Source organism: Papaver somniferum, chromosome 6 (genome assembly GCF_003573695.1).
Source record: "Papaver somniferum cultivar HN1 chromosome 6, ASM357369v1, whole genome shotgun sequence".
In the NCBI taxonomy this organism is placed as follows: Eukaryota; Viridiplantae; Streptophyta; class Magnoliopsida; order Ranunculales; family Papaveraceae; genus Papaver; species Papaver somniferum.
The window spans coordinates 50,179,078-50,201,682 of NC_039363.1; positions in this window are offsets into that span (position 1 = coordinate 50,179,078).

Consider the following 22,605-nt stretch of genomic DNA (forward strand, 5'->3'; position numbering starts at 1 on the left):
TCCCTAAGATCAACCCTTCTCCTTTACCTTGTGACCGAATTGAATCTGGAACAACCATTTCTTGGTTTGGGCCAGAGTCTTACTTATTGATCTCTCGAACTCAAAAGTACTCCCGTGCAGTGCATTTCTTTAGGGTTTGAATTCGTTTCTCATCAATACATCCCAAGTTAACCAAAAACAATAGAATCAGTTTTTTCCCTCAAACAGGGACTGGGTATTACAGAAGATTCATCAAGGGCTATGGTACAATATCAAAACTCCTCACTGATATGCTTAAGAAGGATGCCTTTCATTGGTCACCTGCATCACATCAAGATTTCACCGATCTCAAAACTGCAATGACTCAAGCTCCAGTTTTGGCACTACCTGACTTTTCCAAGCAGTTCACCTTAGAAACTGATGCTTGTGATAGAGGAGTTGGGGAAGTTCTCATGCTAGAAGGCAGACCACTCTCATTCTACAGTAAATTTTTGGGCCATATATCACTTGCCCTATCCACTTATGGCAAAGAATTTCTAGCAATTCCCATGGTTGTTCAGAAATGGAGATATTATCTTTCACACAGTCAGTTTATCATCAATACAGACTACCAGAGCCTTCAATGTTTAATGGACCAAACAATATCCACTACTCTTCAACAGAAATGAATGGTAAAGTTAATGGGATTTGACTATGTTATCAAGTACAAGAAAGGCCAAGAGAACACAGTTGATGATGCATTATCAAGATTGCCAACTTGCTCTGCTGCCTGCAATGGTATGTCACTTAGCATTCCTCAATGGGCACAAGATATCAATTCTTGTTATGAAGGAGACTGTGTAGCACAACAACAGGTTGCAGCCTTACTTGTCTCTCCAGATCATCTTAACTTTTCTTATTCTCATGGCATTCTGAGATTCAAAGGCAGACTCTACATTGGCTCAGGTAAGGGGGTTAAACAATCTATTCTTCAATGTTTGCTTTCTTCTGCAATAGGGGGACACTCTGGCATGCTAGGTACATACCACAGATCCAAAATTCATTTCTTCAGGCCAAAAATGAAGCTTGATATACTGCAGTTTGTAGCCACTTGTGAAGTCTGCCAATGCAACAAAGGAAATACTTCTTTACCTGCTGGTATTTTACAACCCTTACCAATTCCATAAAAAGCTTGGCAAGACATCTCTATGGATTTTATTGAGGGACTCCCAATATCAAATAAAAAGAGTGTCATTTTGGTAGTTGTATACAGACTTACCAAATACAACCATTTCCTTACCTTGAGCCATTCATTCACAGCTATCACAGTAGCCAAAGAATTCCTCAATCACATCTTCAAACTCCATGGCCTACCTTGCTCAATTGTTAGTGACAGGGACAAAATATTTGTGAGCCAATTCTGGTAGGCATTATTCAAGACTCTAGGCACTACTCTCAAGCTCTCTACTGCATACTATCCACAGACAGATGGGCAAACTGAGAGAACTAATGCCTGTGTGGAGCAATATCTCAGGTGCATGACTAGCTCTCACCCTAAACAATGGACTCAATGGTTGGCTCTTGCTGAATGGTGGTTCAACACCAACTACCACACTAGTTTGAAGATGTCCCCATTTCAAACATTATATGGTTATCAGCCACCTCACCTCATTTTTCCCATTGTTGCTTCCACTACAGTTGCCTCTGTTGAAAATTATTTAAAGGAGAGAGATGTCATGTTACAGCTTCTAAAAGAGGATCACACTAAAGCTCAAGCCAGAATTAAGTTCTATGCTGATCAGAAACGCTTAGACAGAGAGTTTGTAGTGGGAGATATGGTATTCTTAAAACTTCAACCATATAGACAGTCTTCAGTTGCCATCAGAAAAAACCTCAAGCTCTCTGCCAAATACTTTGGCCCTTTTGAGATACTTAAGAGAATTGGTTCAGTAGCTTGTAAATTGAAGTTACTGATAGGCACATTTTTGTGTCTTATATAATCTCAATTGTATATATTATTAGTGCTCGATTTTATATTTATTATGGCTTTTTATGTCCCTGTAGGTATTTTTGGAGAAATAAGCTTTTGCGGCGAAATTGGCTAAAAAAGTGGTTTTTGCGCTTGTGGGAGAAAATTACTATACGGACTCTCACTTTGGATAAGGGGTAACTTAATTACTAAGGGGTGATCCATTTCCAGGCATCTGCTAAAGGGAAACCAGCACATGATAGGGGAGGTCACTTCCTTCTCAAATTCGAATGAAATTTTGGCAGGGAAATATCCAGCAAAGAACCAAACTTTGGGTTGGATTTCGAAGGTGTTTTAGAGAGATTCAATCGCTGGAATTTGTTGGGATGGACGTGATTGTGCATAACAGGCTTGGTATTTGCGCTGGAATCGATCAAATTGGGCTGGATAATCCAGAAAAAGGAAACAGAGTTTGAGTTTTGCACGGAAACTTTGTGGAATTATTTTAGGAATTCCAGGGAGACTAAAGGCGTGATATTTTTTCCTAAGGTGATATTCTATCTAAGGAAGAGTTTCAGATGATTTGGAAGTCTTAGAAACGCTTAAGGAAATCGGCAGAGAAGATTATTGTCGTGGCTTGCACGAAAAGAAAAAGAGAGAATTAGTCGTTATTTTTAGGTTTCTGAGCAGTATAAAAGGTGTGTTCGAGTCCCAGGGAAGAGGACGAAGTGATTGGAACAGTCGCAGAGGAGATTGTAACACCACAGAGCTGAAGAGATCGAGTTGCAGGAAAACCCGCGTTTCTGCTGCTGCTGCTGAAGAACAAAGGTTGCAAATAAGAACAACGTCTCAAATTTGTAATGCTGCTACAGTGACTTCTTTGTAACAGTCGTCCATCGTTTTGCAACCCATTACACCGTTGCAAACAATCAGTTTTATAGTTTTTCATTCTTTTAATCAACTTTTGGGCTATAAACAAATATTTTGAGCAAGTGATTAATATGAGGAGCTAAACCCCATTGCTGAGGCGACGGAGGAAGCCATTTTTCCAATTATTATGTGGTAAATTCTATTTAATTTAATTTTTGTAATTCTTTTATGATTATTTGCACTAAACTGAAATAGAATATATGATTCTGATTAAGTGGTTGTGTTCTCAATTGATGGTTCATGCTTATGTTAAGTCTTTTGATGGTCCATGCTTTCGATTTACAACTATTGTTTTGAGAATCTACTTGTCTAGGAAAAAATATTAGAATCACTTTAAACGTAAAGAGTTGCATAAATATTGACTAGATTATATCACATAAAAATTGGAGATTGGTGGAATCCTGAGTCTCAGTGCTTTTTATAATCTTGAATACAATTTATTTTTAAGTTTTCTATTTTAATTTGAGTCTAAAATCGAGTCTACACAATCCGAGTTGAACGAACTTTACTACCACTCAAAAACTACATCAATTTTTGGCGCCGCCGACGCGGACTTGTATTTAGATTTGCTTTAGGTTTCTTTTTATTTTTATTATTTTTTGTTCTTTTTTACGCGTTTTGGTATTTTTCGATTCTTTTCAGATTTGGAGCGAAGCTACAATGGAAGAAAAAGTGTTATAAAAGGAAAGCATCGCCAAAGAAGGAAAGAAAACAGGAATCCGAAAGGAGTGAAGAACAAGATTTTGTATATAGTTATTTTGTTTTATTTTTAGAAACTGTAAATAGGGTGTTATTTTTGTAATTTTTATTTTCCTTTTTGGACATTTTTCTTTTTGGACTTTTTGGACATTTTTCTTTTTGGACTTTTTGGACATTCTTGAACATTATTTTTAAAACCCTAAGGAAGGGTTAAAAATTAAATATAAACTGTTTGCAGGGAAGGACGACAGTTACGATACTGTCTCGGCCCCTCGGGTTCGTACACTGACATCGGAGTCGGTGGCCTGAGTCGACTTCAACGGTTCATCGCCCGTCTGATACGGGAGGTAAGACTCTATCCACCCACGAATCCCCTGTCAGTGGGTTTTATTTTGTGTGACAACTCACACCCCTGCAATAGAATGTCGAACTGGTATTACAATAGCCAATACAACGAATATCCGACTGAGTTTCAAAATGGACGTTACTACTTTGACCATAGTGTGAATAGTGGTTGGAAACATCAGCCTTTTCAAGGTTATGGCTCATACCTTTATGAGCCCAATTACTATCCACACACGCACCGGTCATACGAGCAAAATTCTTATATTTCTCCTTTAGAAGAGTCCCTCAGGAAATTAGAGGAGTCGACACGTAAGTTAGCTGAGATGAATAACTTAGTTTATGACGAAAGAGATCTTTCTATAGAGGAATCCTTCAAGCTGATAGCTGAGATGAACGAAAGAATTGCTCGAAATAATCTTAATTTCCAATACAGTGATTCTAATAGTACCCTTGAGAATGAGGATAATTATTTACATAATCAAGATGACGAGGATAAAATTGGTAACACTACTTGTTTAGATGAGGTTCAACCATTTTCATGTTATTATGATGATTATGATGAGGATAGTGTTGATGAAGAATTTGAAATAAGTAGGGATAGTGATCAGGAATTTGTTACTCCAATTGAGCTTAATAATGATAATGTTTCTAGTTCAAATCAAATAATTTTAATAATTATTCACCTATTCAAAAGGACGAGGATTTGACTAGAGATACCCCCGTTTTAGACGATGTAGTATTTCCTTTTGATTACGAAGCTAATAATGGTTTAGAGGAACGAGTTTTTTCTGAGAATATTGTTTTAGAGTCTAGCGATTTAGAAACATTGGTCTTAGACGAAGAAAATGAACTCGTACAACTATTAAATATGAGTGAGGATGCGTCACTTGAGTATAAACTAGAAGAATCAATTGACTATTTTCAGGATTCCAACGATCTAGAAATTGAGGAAATCGTAGCTAGTCTATCTAAAGATACCCAAAAATCTAAGTTTGGGGGTGATTATCATTCTCCATGTGCTTTAACTCTTACAATGGTCCATCACTTAGGACTTGACATATGTGCCTCAACCATTTTACAAGATTATCTTCGTACACGTTTTCCTGAACCTAGTGATGTCCATAAGGGAGTTCAGTTGTTAGAAACCCATCCTCTGGTTGATGTGGTTTACCCAGGCTATGATATCCAGATTGACTTTGTTTTCCCACCAAACATTTTTCAACCAATTGTGGGAACGTATAAGTTTCATATGTGTCAATTATTAAGTTTTGAGACTAAACCTAATTACTTTAGGAGATTAGGATCGACACATTTGTTTAAGGAAGACCACCACTCTCATTGTGGTCACTGTGTGAGTCAAAACTGAATGACTTTAAGGATCCACAATTATTCAGGTTATTATTATGTGCTTCTAAGTTTTTACTTGAGTTTTTCCAGACTCTAATACCTGAACCGGACCTTAGCTTTGAGGAATTCCAGCGCATGAAAATATTTTATCTAGACCCTTTCATAGAGCCTGAACCTGAACCACAGCTAGATGTAGTTGTCTTAAACAGGAAACTAGACAAGGGTGCGCTTTATTTGTTAATTTTCTTGGCATGTTGCAGATTCCTTTTACTTGTGATAGCTCTATTTGGTTTTGATGACCCACAGATATTTCGGCTATTACTCTACGATACGAGGTGATTAATCCTTTCTTATGTCTGGCTGAAGACGTTAAACTTAGCACTTCTTGGGAGGTAACCCAATCTCATGTAACACCGTAATATCTTTCCTTATCTCTTTTGCTTCAAATGGTAACAGTTTCTCCTTGTTCATGCTTTTAATTTTATCTTTAGAACATTGAGGACAATGTTAGATTTAACTTTTGGGGGTATGGGAGAAACTTTTTAGTTGCAATAAATAAACTCCGGATCCTAGAAATTTATGCCTATTAAGGATTGCACTAACCAATCTAAGTGGATGGAAGCATTTTGGTTGTAGGAGTTGAGGAACCAATCTGATTAGATGGAAACATCTCAAGAGTCTATCCATAAAAGCACAGAGCTCAGGTGTTAGAAATAACATGATAGTTTCACCATATCTCGTTGAGTCCTTTTCACTTCTATTTTTATTTTATTTTGTTTTTAAACTATGTTACTCTAAGTGATTAGGTGGGGCTCACGATTCAAGTTGTTACCAATGCTAGGATGAATTAGAATGATCGAGATGCCATGAAGAAAAAAAAAGTTGAGAAAGAAAAAGAAAAAAAAATTTGAGACCAGACCATTTGACCAAAAGGAATAAATTCAATAAAGTCGACAACTGGTACCCTTGTATATGCCAGTTGTGTTGTCGACCATTGGTTCCCTTGTATATGCCAGTGTGTTGATATTAGTCAGACTAGTACCTCAATCCATTAGGATAGGTTCATTTTGGCGGAGGCCTTCAGACAGATATGGGAAACGCCGTTCACTTAGTAAACATCAAAACCATCTATGTTTTTGTATATCCATCTTCTTGATCTATCCATGTGATTAGTTTTGACTCCGGATATTGATGTCCACAGTGCAACTATTTGAGTAGAGCTATGTCACTTTATATGAATTTTAGTATGCTTGAGTGGAAACTCGTGTACAGCAATTGGAATTTCGCATCAGGGTACTTCCTCCTGTAGTCAATAAGTATGCCAACCAAGGAGATTCTTTAGTGCCTTCCAAGGTTCTCTGTAGATAGCTAGGATCTGGAGTATAAAGGTTTTGTGGGTATACCTCTGGTAAGCCCTCCCGAGACTATAACTCAGCCACTAGGGCCACCTAGGGGTTTAAAGGATTATTTCATACGCTAAATGCAATGGACGATGCCTGCGACTGTGCGTTATGATTTTATTTTCTATTTGATTTTCTCGAGCACTAGCAAATAATAAGTTTGTGGGTATTCTATAGGCACATTTTTGTGTCTTATATAATCTCAATTGTATATATATTATTAGTGCTCGATTTTATATTTATTATGGCTTTTTATGTCCCTGTAGGTATTTTTGGAGAAATAAGCTTTTGCGGCGAAATTGGTTAAAAAAGTGGTTTTTGCGCTCGTGAGAGAAAATTACTATACGGTCTCTCACTTTAAATAAGGGGTAACCTAATTACTAAGGGGTGACCCATTTCCAGACATCTGCTAAAGGGAGACCAGCACAGGATAGGGGGAGGTCACTTCCTTCTCAAATTCGAATGAAATTTTGTCGGGAAAAATATCCAGCAAAAAACCAAACTTTGGGTTGGATTTCGAATGTGTTTTAGAGAGATTCAATCGCTGAAATTTGTTGGGCTGGACGTGATTGAGCATAACAGGCTTGGTATGTGCGCTGGAATCGATCAAATTGGGCTGGATAATCCGGAAAAAGGAAACAGAGTTTGAGTTTTGCACGGAAACTTTGTGGAATTATTTTAGGAATTCCAGGGAGACTAAAGGCGTGATATTGTTTCCTAAGGTGATATTCTATCTAAGGAAGATTTTCGGATGATTTGGAAGTCTTAGAAACGCTTAAGGAAATCGGCAGTGAAGATTATTGCCGTGGCTTGCACGAAAAGAAAAAGAGAGAATGAATCGCTATTTTTAGGTTTCTGAGCAGTATAAAAGGTGTGTTCGAGTCCCAGGGAAGAGGACGAAGTGATTGGAACAGTCGCAGAGGAGTTTGTAACACCATAGAGCTGAAGAGATCGAGTTGCAGGAAAACCCGCGTTTCTGCTGCTGCTGAAGAAGAACAAAGGTTGCAAATAAGAACAGCGTCTCAAATTTGTAATGTTGCTTTATTGACTTCTTTGTAACAGTCGTCCATCGTTTTGCAACGCCATTACACCGTTGCAAACAATCAGTTTTATAGTTTTCCATTCTTTTAATCAACTTTTGGGCTATGAACAAATATTTTAAGCAAGTGATTAATATGAGGAGCTAAACCCCGTTGCTGAGGCGACGGAGGAAGCCATTTTTCCAATTATTATGTGGTAAATTCTATTTAATTTAATTTTTGTAATTCTTTTATGATTATTTGCACTGAACTGAAATCGAATATATGATTCTGATTAAGTGGTTGTGTTCTCAATTGATAGGTCATGCTTAGGTTAAGTCTTTTGATGGTCCATGCTTTCGATTTACAACTATTTTTTTGAGAATCTACTTGTCTAGGCTAAAATATTAGAATCACTTTAAACGTAAAGAGTTTCACAAATATTGACTAGATTAAATCACATAAAAATTGGAGATTGGTGGAATCCTGAGTCTCAGTGCTTTTTATAATCTTGAATACAATTTCTTTTTAAGTTTTCTATTTTAATTTGAGTCTAAAATCGAGTTTACACAATCCGAGTTGAACGAAATTTACTACCACTTAAAAACTACATCAATTTTGGCGCCGCCGACGTGGACTTGTATTTAGATTTGTTTTAGGTTTATTTTTATTTTTATTATTTTTTGTTCTTTTTTACGCGTTTTGGTATTTTTCGATTCTTTTCAGATTTGGAGCGAAGCTAAAAAGGGAAAAAAAGTGTTATAAAAGGAAAGCATCTCCAAAGAAGGAAAGAAAAGAGGAATCCGAAAGGAGTGAAGAAGAAGATTTTGTATATAGTTATTTTGTTTTATTTTTAGAAACTGTAAATAGGGTGTTATTTTTGTAATTTTTCTTTTTGGACTTTTTGTACTTTTTGGACATTCTTGGACATTATTTTTAAAACCCTAAGGAAGGGTTAAAAATTAAATATAAACTGTTTGCAGGGAAGGACGACAGTTACGATACTGTCTCGGCCCCTCGGGTTCGTACACTGACATCGGAGTCGGTGGCCTGAGTCGACTTCAACGGTTCATCGCCCCTCTGGTACGGGAGGTAAGACTCTATCCACCCACGACTCCCCTGTCAGTGGGTTTTATTTTGTGTGACAACTCACACCCCTGCAATAGAATGTCGAACTGGTATTACAATAGCCAATACAACGAATATTCGGCTGAGTTTCAAAATGGACGTTACTACTTTGACCATAGTGTGAATAGTGGTTGGGAACATAAGCCTTTTCAAGGTTATGGCTCATACCTTGATGATCCCAATTACTATCCACACACGCACCGGTCATACGAGCAAAATTCTTATATTTCTCCTTTAGAAGAGTCCCTCAGGAAATTAGAGGAGTCGACACGTAAGTTAGCTGAGATGAATAACTTGTTTATGACGAAAGAGAACTTTCTATAGAGGAATCCTTCAAGCTGATAGCTGAGACGAACGAAAAAATTGCTCGAAATAATCTTAATTTCCAATACAGTGATTCCAATAGTACCCTTGAGAATGAGGATAGTTATTTGCATAATCAAGATGACGAGGATAAAATTGGTAACACTACTTGTTTAGATGAGGTTCAACCATTTTCATGTTATTATGATGATTATGATGAGGATAGTGTTGATGAAGAATTTGAAATAAGTAGGCATAGTGATCAGGAATTTGTTACTCCTATTGAGCTTAATAATGATAATGTTTCTAGTTCAAATCCAAATAATTTTCATAATTATTCACCTATTCAAAAGGACGAGGATTTGACTAGAGATACCCCCGTTTTAGACGATGTATTATTTCCTTTTGATTACGAAGCTAATAATGGTATAGAGGAAAGAGTTTTTTCTGAGAATATTGTTTTAGAGTCTAGAGATTTAGAAACATTGGTCTTAGACGAAGAAAATGAACTCGTACAACTATTAAATATGAGTGAGGATGCGTCACTTGAGTATAACCTAGAAGAAGCAATTGACTATTTTCAAGATTCCAACGATCTAGAAATTGAGGAAATTGTAGCTAGTCTATCTAGAGATACCCAAAAATCTAAGTTTGGGGGTGATTATCATTCTCCATGTGCTTTAACTCTTACAAAGGTCCCTCACTTAGGACTTGACATATGTGCCTCAACCATTTTACAAGATTATCTTCGTACACGTTTTCCTGAACCTAGTGATGTCCATAAGGGAGTTCAGTTGTTAGAAACCCATCCTCTGGTTGATGTGGTTTACCCAGGCTATGATATCCAGATTGACTTTGTTTTCCCACCAAACATTTTTCGACCAATTGTGGGAACGTATAAGTTTCATATGTGTCAATTATTAAGTTTTGAGACTAAACTTTATTACTTTAGGAGATTAGGATCGACACATTTGTTTAAGGAAGACCACCACTCTCATTGTGGTCAGCTGTGTGAGTCAAAACTGAATGACTTTAAGGATCCACAATTATTCAGGTTATTATTATGTGCTTCTAAGTTTTTACTTGAGTTTTTCCAGACTCTAATACCTGAACCGGACCTTAGCTTTGAGGAATTCCAGCGCATGAAAATATTTTATCTAGACCCTTTCATAGAGCCTGAACCTGAACCACAGCTAGATGTAGTTGTCTTAAACAGGAAACTAGACAAGGGTGCGCTTTATTTGTTAATTTTCTTGGCATGTTGCAGATTCCTTTTACTTGTGATAGCTCTATTTGGTTTTGATGACCCACAGATATTTCGGCTATTACTCTATGATACGAGGTGATTAATCCTTTCTTATGTCTGGCTGAAGACGTTAAACTTAGCACTTCTTGGGAGGTAACCCAATCTCATGCAACACCGTAATATCTTTCCTTATCTCTTTTGCTTCAAATGGTAACAGTTTCTCCTTGTTCATGCTTTTAATTTTATCTTTAGAACATTGAGGAAAATGTTAGATTTAAGTTTGGGGGTATGGGAGAAACTTTTTAGTTGCAATAAATAAACTCCAGATCCTAGAAATTTATGCCTATTAAGGATTGCACTAACCAATCTAAGTGGATGGAAGCATTTTGGTTGTAGGAGTTGAGGAACCAATCTGATTAGATGGAAACATCTAAAGAGTCTATCTATAAAAGCACAGAGCTCAGGTGTTAGAAATAACATGATAGTTTCACCATATCTCGTTGAGTCCTTTTCACTTCTATTTTTATTTTATTTTGTTTTTAAACTATGTTACTCTAAGTGATTAGGTGGGGCTCACGATTCAAGTTGTTACCAATCCTAGGATGAATTAGAATGATTGAGATGCCATGGAAAAAAAAAGTTGAGAAAGAAAAAGAAAAAAAAAATTGAGACCAGACCATTTGACCAAAAGGAATAAATTCAATAAAGTCGACCACTGGTACCCTTGTATATGCCAGTTGTGTTGACCTAGAGTTAGGTTATCGACCACTGGTTCCCTTGTATATGCAGTGTGTTGATATTAGTCAGACTAGTACCTCAATCCATTAGGATAGGTTCATTTTGGCGGAGGCCTTCAGACAGATATGAGAAACGCCGTTCACTTAGTAAACATCAAAACCATCTATGTTTTTCTATATCCATCTTCTTGATCTATCCATGTGATTAGTTTTGACTCCGGATATTGATGTCCATAGTGCAACTATTTGAGTAGAGCTATGTCACTTTATATGAATTTTAGTATGCTTGAGTGCAAACTCGTGTATAGAAATTGGAATTTCGCATCAGGGTACTTCCTCCTGTAGTCAATAACAATAAGTATGCCAACCAAGGAGATTCTTTAGTGCCTTTCAAGGTTCTATGTAGATAGCTAGGATCTGGAGTATAAAGGTTTTGTGGGTATACCTCTGGTAAGCCCTCCCGAGACTATAACTCGGCCACTAGGGCCACCTAGGGGGTTTAAAGGCTTATTGCATACGCTAAATGCAATGGACGATGCCTGCGACAGTGAGTTAGGATTTTATTTTCTATTTGATTTGCTCGAGGACTAGCAAATAATAAGTTTGGGGGTATTTGATAGGCACATTTTTGTGTCTTATATAATCTCAATTGTATATATTATTAGTGCTCGACTTTATATTTATTATGGCTTTTTATGTCCCTGTAGGTATTTTTGGAGAAATAAGCTTTTGCGGTGAAATTGGCTAAAAAAGTGGTTTTTGCGCTCGTGGGAGAAAATTACTATACGGACTCTCACTTTGGATAAGGGGTAACCTAATTACTAATGGTTAACCTATTTGCAGGCATCTGCTAAAGGGAGACCAGCACAGGATAGGGGGAGGTCTCTTCCTTCTCAAATTCGAATGAAATTTTGGCGGGAAAAATATCCAGCAAAGAACCAAACTTTGGGTTGGATTTCGAAGGTGTTTTAGAGAGATTCAATCGCTTAAATTTGTTGGGCTGGACGTGGTTGAGCATAACAGGCTTGGTATTTGCGCTGGAATCGATCAAATTGGGCTGGATAATCCAGAAAAAGGAAACAGAGTTTGAGTTTTGCACGGAAACTTTGTGGAATTATTTTAGGAATTCCAGGGAGACTAAAGGCGTGATATTGTTTCCTAAGGTGATATTCTATCTAAGGAAGAGTTTCAGATGATTTGGAAGTCTTAGAAACGCTTAAGGAAATCGGCAGAGAAGATTATTGCCGTGGCTTGCACGAAAAGAAAAAGAGAGAATTAATCGCTATTTTTAGGTTTCTGAGCAGTATAAAAGGTGTGTTCGAGTCCCAGGGAAGAGGACGAAGTGATTGGAACAGTCGCAGAGGAGTTTGTAACACCACAGAGCTGAAGAGATCGAGTTGCAGGAAAACCCGCGTTTCTGCTGCTGCTGCTGAAGAACAAAGGTTGCAAATAAGAACAGCGTCTCAAATTTGTAATGCTGCTACAGTGACTTCTTTGTAACAGTCGTCCATCGTTTTGCAACGCCATTACACCGTTGCAAACAATCAGTTTTATAGTTTTCCATTCTTTTAATCAACTTTTGGGCTATGAACAAATATTTTGAGCAAGTGATTAATATGAGGAGCTAAACCCCATTGCTGAGGCGACGGAGGAAGCCATTTTTCCAATTATTATGTGGTAAATTCTATTTAATTTAATTTTTGTAATTCTTTTATGATTATTTGCACTGAACTGAAATCGAATATATGATTCTGATTAAGTGGTTGTGTTCTCAATTGATGGTTCATGCTTATGTTAAGTCTTTAGATGGTCCATGCTTTCGATTTACAACTATTTTTTTGAGAATCTACTTGTCTAGGAAAAAATATTAGAATCACTTTAAACGTAAAGAGTTGCATAAATATTGACTAGATTAAATCACGTAAAAATTGGAGATTGGTGGAATCCCGAGTCTCAATGCTTTTTATAATCTTGAATACAAATTATTTTTAAGTTTTCTATTTTAATTTGAGTCTAAAATCGAGTCTACACAATCCGAGTTGAACGAACTTTACTACCACTTAAAAACTACATCAATTTTTGGCGCCGCCGACGCGGACTTGTATTTAGATTTGTTTTAGGTTTCTTTTTATTTTTATTATTTTTTGTTCTTTTTTACGCGTTTTGGTATTTTTCGATTCTTTTCAGATTTGGAGCGAAGCTACAAGGGAAGAAAAAGTGTTGTAAAAGGAAAGCATCGGCAAAGAAGGAAAGAAAAGAGGAATCCGAAAGGAGTGGGGAAGAAGATTTTGTATATAGTTATTTTGTTTTATTTTTAGAAACTTTAAATAGGGTGTTATTTTTGTAATTTTTCTTTTCCTTTTTGGACATTTTTATTTTTGGACTTTTTGGACATTCTTGGACATTATTTTTAAAACCCTAAGGAAGGGTTAAATTCTGATGTGAGTTGTTGTGCCTAGCTATCTAAAAAAGAAATTGAATGCTTGGAAAAATATGAACTAAAACTAAAACTAGTTTAAGAATAGATCAAATTATATTTTTGAAAATATGAGGTTCAACTATGGTTGGGTAGCAAATGACAAAAATAGACATGTTTTTAAAAATTGTTTTGTTTTATTTTATTCTACTGTGTTTAAAACTAAGTAATTTGCAACCACTAAATATATATATATATATATGTACAATATTAAGTTAACCAATTATTATTATTATTATTAAAAAGTATTATTTTTCTTAACAACTTTTAAAAAATCAATAGTTATATATTATACTTCTTTTTATTGTTTGTAAACTAAAGAATATTTTGCTGAAATGGTATAGTATAAAATATAGTTTAAAAAAAATATATAATTATCTTTAAAGAGTAGAATATGGAGAATAAAAATTGGGGATGTATAGATTTAAGTGTAATTTTTATCATTTATGAAGTAAAAAGGGAATAAAAAAGAAAAATTAAATATGAAACTAGGGTGGACGATATTATTATGAAAAAAACACCAAGACGAAAAATATTATTTACCAAACACCAAGATGAAAGATATTATTATGAATATGTTTTCAAAGTACTTTTTGAAAAAGAAAAAAAAACAGTCTCAAACTCGGTTAAATTGGCTAACAATTATATAAGCGGGCCACAGTGGTGGTAGAAAGTATTGATGAGCAATGGTGCCCAAAGATTAATTTCAAATCGTCTCACGTATTATTAATAAATGGTTTAACGTTATTTTTGTTCAACGATGATGGATAACGAAGTTTATCGTTATTAGGTTAAGTGGTTAACCATTTGACTTACTAGCTAACCATGGTTTCATTATTTTTTTGCAGCGAATAACCTCACATTTGGAAAGTCAATGTCATAGAATGTAATGACATGACCCTCCATCGATACTTTCCCTACTTAGTCATTACGGTTATCCGATAGTATTGGGTTTTCAATGGGCACCACCTGCAGTATCCAGTAGTTAGCTTCCTAGGAGGTCACTCACCCCTGGATTACTCTCTCCTGAGCATGCTCAATTTTAAATATTTTTGCTCACTTTGAAGCCAATTGTGCTGCAAAGTCCTCGATATTATAAAAAAACAAATCATTACCTATATTTCATTCGGAGAACCCTACCTGCCGAACCATGTAACTATAATACCACCACCTTATATCGGAGCCTTCCTTGGCTCCAGAATATATCAAGCTCGGATCCGACTTTCCTTGCCATTCATGAGACCAGTGTTAGACACAAACCGTCTAGCATACTCTTTCACCTCGATAGGTAACCAGTCAGTTTCACTGATAACATTTGTAATGGATTAATCCTCCACCGATACCGTCATCACTTAGACACCGGTTATATGACAGTGTGAGGTTCTCAACAGGCGTTGTTGTGGTAATCCAGTAGAAGCTTTCCAATAAGTAATCCATCCCTTAATTAGTCTCACTGAGCATGCTTAGCTACATTAATTTTTACCAACTCTGGAGACAATTGTGCTGAAAAGCCTCAGTGTTCTATTTGGTGAACGTTACCCACCGAATTAGGATATTACATAGAATTTCTAAAAATTTTGAAGAACTAGAACTACATATTATGTGAGTGAATATATGGGTTGCCATTGGAAATAGTCAACGTTTTAGAATATAATATTTTAAGTGGGTAATTAGATTTTCTTTATGTTATTAAAATAGTAAGATTATACAATGCGACGTGTATTGCTGAGTCTATTCTGAGTTTTAATCTTTTCAGACTATTCTTAAAGCGGACTAAATCAACAAGGATATGAACACTATTAATACCTACATAATTACTCTCGAGAAATATGAGTCAGGTGATGTAATTTTGTTACAGCCGACATAATTTAATATTTTGGTTCCGCCGAGTCACTAAAATAAGGAAATGAAGAAGACCAATACCATTTCAAATGATCGATAAGATATCCTTGTAAACTATCGTTGATGGGTAAAAAAGATTTGCTGGTTTTTGAGTAAAAGTGGAGAGTTGTGTCATAGACAGATCCTCAATTAAGAAAATTATCTAAAACTTTACCAAATGTACTGCATGGGAGTACTTGAATTCGAGAGACCAATCTGTAAGACTCCGTCCTAAACAAATAAAAAAACCGTTTCAGAGTCAATTCGGTCACAACGAGGGATGGAGGTCGATCTGTATGAGTGTAGCTGAGAATTTGTGAGATCAATGATAATTGATGGATCATGGATCTGTTAAGTTCTCCGTGTTGGAGGGTTCTGTGTATTTGATAGACTGTCGTAAAGTGGATTACGGTAAGTTCTGATCAGTTAAGCTCGATTACTTGAATTGAGTTATGTTCTTAAGTCATAGGATTGCATAAATAGTTAACACATTGATCTCCAGCAAGTGATGACGGTTAAATAAGAGTAGAAGAGTGGGGAAGTGGGAAATCGTGGTTAAACCATTTCCACCTTGCGTGGAAGACTTGGTTGATTGTCCATCCACTACTTAATTTATTCCTTCAACTTCCAGCATAACTTACTCGCATTTTTCGTCGTGGACATACTGTTACACCAAACATGTTGTAGGCCGCCAGACTAAAATCCTGGTGAATATCCCCCAATGTGACATGATTGATGTCTCATGTGAAATCTGCAAAGTAGACGTGTATTCAGTTGGTCAATTGTTGACTTGGATATACCATGAGTCTTAAATTTGATGAGTCCAGCATGATTGTTGAAAGTGACATGCTCTGTGACTTATCATTATGATGGAATAAGGATACGGTGTCTACTTGGACAACAATGACGCTTATAACTCGAGTCTGATGAATTGTGACATATTATTATGCCAGCTGAGGCAGAATAATACTCGAATGCTTTGGATTGATGAACGTCGGTCTGATGAGATCGTTGGATCGATCATTGACCGTGTATTATGATATGTTAAGTATTTGACAAGAAATCAAATAATGTTGAGTTATTATAGAATACTCATCCTCGATCCGCATGTCATGAGTCCTCGAATGATAAAGTAGAAATTAAAATATTGGTAAATGTTGGATGATTGGCCAAGCAGATGGCCGTCCAATGAAATAATGGGGGATCGACCAATGATATGTTGCTTTTTGGACAGTCAAGCAACAAAAATGTGGGTAGCAAGATCGAACATTAAATATTAATTAAAATATTGATAGCTGGATGAATATGAGAACTATTGATGCTCATACTCGATCAGATTTTTCTTCAAGCTTAAAACCCTAATTTTAGGAAGCCTTGGACCCAGGTTATGGAGGTGAGTCCAATATGGGTGGAGACACCGACTGGGCGGTGTGTATGGAGGATAGTCCAACTATTAGACTGATGAAAACATGAAAGAAACGATGGGACCAGCCGACCATGGTGACCAAGTAGACCATCCAAGTCCGGCCATGGTGGTGCATGGGCTATCATATCGACGACCGTCCATTCCTGAGAATTTTGGTATTTTTCATTGGATTTTTGCTTAAACGTCCAGTATTTGGAAATATTAAAATATTATTATTTTAATATAACATATCACATAAAGACCTAATGGTCGTGGGAACACTTGAGCAGTTAACCATATGGTGGAGAAAATTTTTGATGGGAGCGTTTTTTGATGGGGGCATGTGGAACAAATGAGATGTTAACATGTGTCATTTATATTAATTGTTTTCATAAATCATGTTTCCAAAAATACCAAACATTAAATATAAACAATTGAGATAAACAATATTTTCTCCAAAAATACATTTCTTTTATATTTTTGGAAACAAAATTTGTTGGGAGGAAAAATATGTGTCAACATCTTATTTGTCCCCCATGCCCCCATCAAAAATTTATCCATTATGGTGTATTGAGCAATATTTGACAAAGATATGGAAAATCGAGAGTTTGCTTGAACGGGGGAGTCCTCAATTAAGAAAATATAATAAAATAATAAATAATGAAAATGTGGGTCTGGCCATGGTCCCCCGGTCCTGCAAAAACCCTTTTTTATATTATTTTATTTATTTTCTCTCTCTTCCCTTTTACTCTTTTGATGAACTTTCTATATTATCGTTTGTCCATGCTTTTGGTTGGTCGTCTGAGCATTATAACTAAGTAAACCCGCACCATTTTCTTGGGGCTTACTCGGTGGTGGCCCATATGCCTGAAAGGTGAATATTTATTACTAATCCACGAAATTCAGTTGAAAAAGTCTGTGAATTGAAGTAATAAAATATTATGATGAAAATATAATATTTTATAGGAATTCAATTGATGAGCATACTGCACTAGAATTAATTAATTGATGGATCTATACTAGTACGCAATCTGTATATGAGCATTATATTTATTCGAGAATCGAGGTATGAGATGGTAGAAGCGTCATACTCATTCTGAACATTTATTCCGTATAGTCGGGGAACATTGCGACATATTGAAGATGTTATCGCTCTATACTAGTAGTCAATCCATCTAGGAGCCGTCTAATCATTCCCGACTCTATACAAAAGTGGATACTATAATTGCACAATATAAAATGATGAAATACGCGAAATATTGAAAGCTCAGCTATGAGACTTCAATAATTACGTATCCATGCTCTGAAGATGCTACATGATCAGTCAGAGATCATCGAAACATAAGATTTTATGTTTAAATCATAGAATTTAAATTTCATATATTCGTATGGAGCTAAATCATAAATATATGAAACAATAATTTTAAATTTTAGCATTCGTCAAAAATCCACCATCAACATTAGTCCCCTGCTTAGTGAGGGACAGTCATGTTCCGAAGTAAGCACTGCAAGTGATTTTACTAATTATAAATGAAATGAGTAATTGAAATTAGTCTTTAGAAATGTTACCAGAACCTCGACTCTCTCCGGTAATGTCACATACGAGTAATAATTTGAATGAAGATCCTGGCAATATGACAAAGCATCATCTGGAGAGCATAAATTGATGAAGCACGGCTGAGTTGGATGATGGAAAGACCAATTTGGTTTGTCTAGAACACATGGGCTTGTTGCATGAAATAGGAAATCCTTGTTCCACCAAGTGGATGGTCTTCGAAGCAAAAATTATGAATCACCAATTGCAGTGAAATTTCTTTTGTTGCTGCTCTAGCTCCCCAAATGGTTTGTGGAGCACCCAAATAAGTCTTCATCATCTTAATATCTACATGAAATTTTCATTTAATGGTTGAATGGATAAAGATCCATGTGGATGAATGGGGAATTTTGTCATAATTCGTCATCAGAAACTTCAGAAATTAGGTTTTTGTTGAAAATCCTGTAGAATATTCATACAACGTCCGTTTTTGATGATTTACCCCAATTTTTTGATGCCTAGGAAATTGTAGCTATTTCAAAGAAGCTTTTTGAGTTTTGAGCACGTTTAGTGGTCGAAATTGATGAAAAATAAACTTTCCGGAAGTTTTTAGGAACTTTTCAATTGTCATATAGAATCGTGTTTTTCCCACATCTCTTAGCTCTTTCATACAATTACTGTGAATTTTGGACATGTTATATAGGACATCCATATGAAGAGAATGACATATGACCCATATCTATATTCTTCAAAAAATTCTCCCAACTCGTCACTTTGTGAAGGACAATGTAAAATTGTGTCAGACGAGCTTGTTGCATAACGTATTTTTTTAGGTTTTTAGACCATTTGATCGTGTCTCGAATGCTTTATGAAGAGACTTGATGTTATCAATCTACATATGCTATGATTTTTACGATAGGTGCACGAGTCTTGTGTTCGTGAATTGTCCATTCATGAAAATATCCTCTTTGAAACTTCTAGAACCATCATGGAGGGACTTGCAGTATCATGTATGATAAATGATTAACTTTAATTAGGGAGTGACCAAGTCACATGACTCTTTACCGTGACTAGTCATGGACGGTAGTATGTCAGTCCCCAGTATTGGTGGGATCTTCCCTTTATTCTTTCCTATTTATAGAAAGGTACAAATATCGAGGCTTGAGGACTTGGTGGAAATACTTATGTGATGTCGATCAAATGTGAGTGCTATGAATATTCGTGCATAAATTTTTGTCTGCATATCGTCCATTCTGGATGTATGGAAACTTCATAAGATATCAGAATTCGGTGTTTGACCCCAACTTTTGAATCTAAGATACTGAGGTATCATATTCAAAAGGAATCATTCAGTTTGTAGTTGTAGGTCGTTCTATAGCAAATTCGTAACTTGTAATCTAGTCCGAATTTTCAGATTCTACAGATCTGAGTATAGAGGTCATATCTCTCAGCTTGTATGTTCGATTTATGCGCCCTTTTGGTATGATGTAGAATAGACATAGACATACATATTTCGTTAAGGAAACATTGTCCCATTCGTCACCCATCGATACGTTTTTTTCTATCAATGTCCTGAAGTGTGTCGCATCCCATTTGTATAGGTTGTGATAACATCTTGTAGAAGACTTTGACTTGTGCTCATCCGTCGTGGAAGCTTTGGGATGACTTTGACTTGATATGAATCCTTTGTGTTTGGAGAAGTCTGATCCTTGAGTAACTCCTCCAGACTTAGGTTGTAGAGAATGGATAATACTGATGAAGACGGTCATAAGGATGTTGATCTTAAGACGTTGTTGATGCCGAAACCACAGTTAGAGTTTCTCCAGAGACCAAAAGAGCTGAAACTATGGTAATCGACGTAGTCTTTGATCCTCCATCGAGTGAGCTCTTTCCACCACGAACTAGTTGATGGTTTCATCATTCCCGTGTCATCAACGATATATGTACTAAAGCCAGAGACATCATTACTGCAGGTGTACTCTTTGATTGGGAGTATAATTTGAATACTGCTGACCATTATGACTTAAATGTGTAGTGGTTTCGTCAGGGAATTGAAGATCCAAGCAGAAAGTGTGGCTCATTCCAACGATGTTTTTGTTAGTTGTGGAAGCAGAAGCAAAGATTACAAGGCTAACCCAAGAATTGGATTTGGTGAAAAAAGATTTTCAGAGCATGAAGATAGCACTTGATCGAATTTTTATATAGTGGTAAGAAGGTTGTCGTTCACTCAGACTTGACGAGATTGATTTTAAGAATTAATAAACTAAAATATAAAAAAATATATATATATATCACAGGATGAAGAGAGTTACTGTGACTAGGATTTCGTAGAATTCATAACATAGGGTTCAATTTATTTATTCTCAACAATTAAAACTCAATAAATAATATTAACATGGACTCTGATTTTGCCAAGGTAGATTCTCAAAAGATTAGTTGTAAATCCTAAGCATGATGTATCAAAATATTTATAAGCTAAGCATACCTCATCAAATTAAATGACAACCAATTAATTCAAATCATATTTCAATTAAAATTAATGCAAAAGTATTAAAAAGAATTAAATAATTTTACTCATGTATGAAATTCGTCTTCCTCCATCGTCCCAGTGTTGGGTTTAGTTCATCATGTTAGAAACACGCTCAAAATTCATCTTTATTGCTCAAATGGTGTTCACAAATAATGAAATGGGAGAAAATGATAAACCGGGTTTGTAACACTTATATTTGTTACAAACTCAATTGTTACATAGAACGATAAATCTAACTGTTGTTGTCACTGTGGCACAACGACTGTCCTTGAGCGTCTTATGTTCTTCGTTTGTTCTTCCCCAGCATCAAACTATACCTCTGCAACTTGAATTTTCTTCGCCTCTGTTATGTTGTAAAGTGCACCCCCTTCTCCCTTTATCCATTCTATGACTTCTCAAGACCTTATATAGCCTCACAACCACAAGAATCCTCGCTCATTACCCAAATAATCCTCCATTACTCCGCATTAAAGAAAATATTCTCGGGAATATTTTCCTACCTCTTCAATATCCACCACGCATTGATTTGCTTCAAACACACACCATATCGATCCAGAAGAATTTGATAAGCGTTGTATACTCGTGCAGGTCTGAAATCTCCACGCATATTCCACAGGAAAACCCGAGTTTTCTTTCACTCCCCTGTTTAATTCGAGTTCATGTTGCGGCCCAATTTCTTCAATTCTGGTGGACTTACCAGTCCTGTTTTCGCGCAACAGGATTATACCAATTCAATCCAAGAATCTCGCTGAATAACTCCACAAATCTTCACAGACAAAATGCAGGAGAAACCCGAGCTTTCTCTCACTTCCTTTTTTGCTTTCCAACGATCATCCAACCAAAATAATTCGAATTTGATGGAATTGTCGGTCCTGTTTAACAGAAATAGGCCCAATACAATCGATTGTAGCACTTGAATCTTCCTAAAAATCCTCCAAATCCAAAACAGGGATAATCAGGTTTAAAAGATGTACTTCCCAGTTTTGCTTTCACACGACTTTCCAGCCGAATCCAGTTGATTCTGAAGCTCATACCATGACTGTTAATCTGATTCAAGTCATCCCGAACAATTTCATCCATTGAATCTCCTTAACGCACGCCCAAATCACCAACCTTAATTCTGTTCTTCCACTGCAAAAATTTCCCGCCAAAGTCCATTGTTTAAATGTGGAAGAAGAAGGTCGACCCTATCCGTCTGTCGAGTGTAGATAGCAGGTGTCCAACTAAGGTGCCCCTTATCCAAAGAAGGGGTCTGTTTAGCAAATGTCCTACGGGATGCCTTTAACAACTTTTCGAGCTGAATTTTCCAAAAATGTTTATTTGCCAAAAATACCTACAAACATGTTTATTAGCGATAAAATGAGTCCCAGCTAATGTAATTATGGGTGAAAATGTGTCGCACTTTACGTGCTTATCAAATTCCCTCATACTTACATTTTGCTAGTACTCGAGCAAAACAAAAGAAGACCCGCTACACAGCTGGTCATAATATATATAAATATATATATTTTTTATTTTTTGTAGACCCGCTCAACAGCTGGTCACAATATTATCATTGAAAAATAAAAATAAAAAGTTAATAACCACTCCCCCACACTTAAATCTAACATTGTCCTCAATGTTCTAAAGATGAAACTAAAAACATGAACAAGGAGAAATTGTTACTATCTAAAGGAAGTGAGGAAGGATATTACCAGA